This window comes from Engraulis encrasicolus, chromosome 14, assembly GCF_034702125.1.
Source record: "Engraulis encrasicolus isolate BLACKSEA-1 chromosome 14, IST_EnEncr_1.0, whole genome shotgun sequence".
Lineage (NCBI taxonomy): Eukaryota > Metazoa > Chordata > Actinopteri > Clupeiformes > Engraulidae > Engraulis > Engraulis encrasicolus.
Window position 1 is genome coordinate 19453059 of NC_085870.1, and position 2500 is coordinate 19455558.

General features: G+C 39.1%; 1 protein-coding gene across 1 annotated transcript in view; it reads right to left on the reverse strand.

The window, feature by feature from the left end:
* The window catches only part of vstm2l (V-set and transmembrane domain containing 2 like), a 74574-nt gene that overhangs the window by 7059 nt on the left and 65015 nt on the right, over nt 1-2500 (reverse strand). The gene's annotated exons all lie outside the window — the stretch shown is intronic.

Sequence of the window (2500 nt, forward strand, 5' to 3'; positions counted from 1 at the left end):
ATACGTATATCTATTTTGCAACATATTGGGAAATTGACATTTTGCATTGGGCAGTATATTGCACTGCATTGCAAAATGTATTTTATGTAGGTGTAGCCCTATAATGCATGCTATACCATATGAGGCACGCTTTAATAGTCATTGATAGGTTAATTACCTTAGTACTACTCCACTATACTATAACACATGCCCTTAAAGAGGCACTAGGTAGGATGACGTCATTTGCGCGTTGCCCATGGCATGCCTGTCTCAAAATCTACATCGTAATGAAAAAAATGCTGTTCAACTAAACTCGCGGTGAAACTGTTTTTCATCATGGAATGCCAGCAGTTGATACAAATCTGAATACGGTATGTAAAGCGATGTTTCAAATGAAAAGTGTTTCTCATGACACTCATTTGGTCCGACGCTGTCAAAAGTTGCATGTGGGGTTTTCTGACACGGGACTGTGGAAGTGGTCGCGATAAGCCATCGTTCACTTACTAATGACTCGCATAGCATAGGCTGACTCGGGACCGTGATTAATTAAACTTTTAATCCTACCCGGAGCCCCTTTAAGTAATGCACTACGACTAGGTCATTGTCATTCTGGATACAACAAACTCATAACGGCGTGTTTTAACAGGTTAAAAGTATGTTCTGAAAATATTTCATTGGCAAGAATTCACACATGGATGACAAGACTTCTGAACAGTCATTTCCAATAATAAAATGCAAAAAGTAAAAAATGGGGGATACGGCGTTTTGCAACAAAACTCGTCATGGATGCACTGATCACACTACTCTAGTAATAATGTTGGGGACATGGAGCATGTATTGAGGTCCATAGACTATGTAGAGATTTACAATCTTGTTTAATGTTAAACAAAAGCCTTAAACATGGATTTTTTCGCACACCTCAGCTGGCAGGTGCGTAGGAGATGGCCCATGGGTCGCTCAGCAAACTATTTGAAAAAACTCCCGCACACTGACCTTTTCGCTTTTTTTCTTTAATGAACAACGTTTCGGTCCTAGACCGAGAGTTTTCCTGATGAAGGTCTAGGACCAAAACATTGTTCATAGTTTGTTTAAACAAAGGCTTTAAGACAAAAAGCAAAGCAAGTACACAAAACAGTACCATGGCTGGATCAAAACCATGCAGATACTCTCAGACACTATTTCAGATCAACGGCAAAATGCACTTTGAACTATTATGTTTACCATTTCTTTCATGAAAGAATAACTTGGAAATGAGTGCTTTTTTTCTTGATTCAACTTTCAGAACCTTATCATGACGATGTTTTTTCTAACAGCACTCACAGGCTTATACCTCACCTCAAGAAGCAAAAGCTGAGACACAACAGTGCATCACTTTGATGTGGATCTCTCATCTGATAGGTGGCGCAGGCCAAACTGAGAGCTCAGAGCTGAGCTTATTTTTCTTCGTTTTTATATTTACTCGTTGATCCAGATCATTACTCTGTCTGTAGAAGGTCCATCTCCCGGAAAAGTCACAGTGAAACTTTTATAGTTCATTTTTTAAAGTGTTCCATATCTCTCGCTCCCCTCCTCTAAAGGTTAGGAATGAATAGGTGAGGGGCAGCAATGGTGCCCTCTCTTCTCTCTTTTTGTCTATGTCAGAAGAGTTATCTTTTTCTCTTTGATCTAGGATTTATAATCCCCCTTTGCTATCTACATTGTATTCTTTAACATTTTAGTATTCAAAAACTCACCCTCCTCCTATAAAGGTTAAGACAGAAATAAAAAAAGCTATGACTGTACATTACATTACATCACACTTAGCTGACACTTTCATTTATTCAAAGCAACTTACAACTATTATTTTTCAGGGTACTGGTTACAGTCCCTGGAGCAATGTGGGGTTAGGTGCCTTGCTCAAGGGCACTTCAGCCATGGATGGAGATATAGGGAGAGGTCTGAAGGGATTCGAACCGGCAAAGCCTAGATTGAAAGACCAACTCTCTAACCACAAGGCCACAGCTGCATCACTTCTACATGGTGGTGTATCTCTGACGCCTGATCCAAGCCAAGCTGACCATTTATTTTGTTTGCTATGTTATCTACTAGACAGCTTATTGAAATACTACATCTCACACCTGGTTGTTAGTCCAAGCCTCAGAGTTTACTTTACTTTATATTTTGTATTTTTCACTTTATATTTTTTATTATTTATTATTTTTTACAGTGTTATTCACTGGAGAGCTTGTTTGTCCAGGCCAACCAGAGAGTGTACATGAGTTTGAGTTCATGTTGTAGTTTTTGTTATTCACTAGAGAGCCTGTCGCAAATGTTGCAGGTCTCACCTGCCTGTTGGTCCAGGAGACCTAGGAGACCCAAGAGGTGAGTTTATTTCAGATTTGTGTTATTCAATAGATAGCTTGTTGCAAGGTAGCATCTCCCAACTAGTTGCTGTTGTTGTAATACTGCTTTCTCTTTACAGCATTTGAGTGCAATGCCAACCTGAGAGTTGAATTTACTTTATAATTAATGTGTTATTAGA